This window comes from Cebus imitator, unplaced genomic scaffold (genome assembly GCF_001604975.1).
Source record: "Cebus imitator isolate Cc_AM_T3 unplaced genomic scaffold, Cebus_imitator-1.0 Scaffold634, whole genome shotgun sequence".
Taxonomy (NCBI): domain Eukaryota; kingdom Metazoa; phylum Chordata; class Mammalia; order Primates; family Cebidae; genus Cebus; species Cebus imitator.
Window position 1 is genome coordinate 781,767 of NW_016107949.1, and position 1,084 is coordinate 782,850.

A 1,084-nucleotide genomic window follows, 5' to 3' on the forward strand; every position below is an offset into this window, starting at 1 on the left:
GGAGATGTGCAGGGAGCAGGAGGGCTGGGCGGTGGGAGAGTCTATGTTGGATACTCTGGGAAGATATCCTTGATCTGATTAATTATTAAATAATAACAATTATTAATTATTCACCAAAATGACAGACTGGATTCTAGATACTGGGAGGACCCTGAAGTGAACCCATCCTCTGCATTAGGTCTTGGAAGATGGGGGGAAGTTGCCCAGGGAGGAAGGGAAGAAGAACATTCCAGGCAGAGGGAGAAGTCTGAACAAAAAAGGTGACTGGCCTGCTTGGAGAACAGGAAATCAATCAAATGGCTCTAACTATAATAAAAGATAGGGAAGAGAGGTGGAAGGAGTTTGGGGAAGACTGTGAAGAGCTTTGAATGTAGAAAGGGAGTTGTTCTTGGTCTTATAGGTCATAGGGAGCCCCAGTCGTGAGCCAAATTTATTTTATTTTATTTATATTTTATTTTTTTAAAATAAATAAAAACATTCTGCCTTGGCCTCCCGAGTAGCTGGGATTACTTGTGCCTGCCACTGTGCCTGGCTAATTTTTGTAGTTTTAGTAAAGATGGGGTTTCACCATGTTGGCCTAGTTGGTCTTGAACTCCTGACCTCGTGATCCACCTGCCTCGGCCACCCAGTGCTGGGATTACAGGTGTGAGCCACAGCACCCAGCCTTCAGGTAGTTGTTTATAGCAGTGGGACAAAGGACTAATAGACCCTCCCTTTTCTCATGTAAATATCTCAGTCCTTAGATGTAGGGCCCCTGCTAACCCAGAATGATCTTGCTGTAATTTGATAACATCTGAAAAGACTCATTTCCAAATGAGACCAGATTTACAGGTACCGGAAGTCAGGACTTGAACATATATTTCTGAGGACACAGTTTAATCCTCTATGTTGGGGTTTCCATAGTTGCTCATAGTCAAGTTGAGGAAGTTTCCTTCTCTTTCTAGTTTGTTGCTGTGTTTGTTTAAACAGTGACTTATACTTACAGAGATTTAAATAGCAATAAAAGTCTTATATGCTTATCTATGTACTTTTCATTTCCTATGCTCTTTGTTTCTTTCTGTCAATCCAGATTTTCATCTGTTAT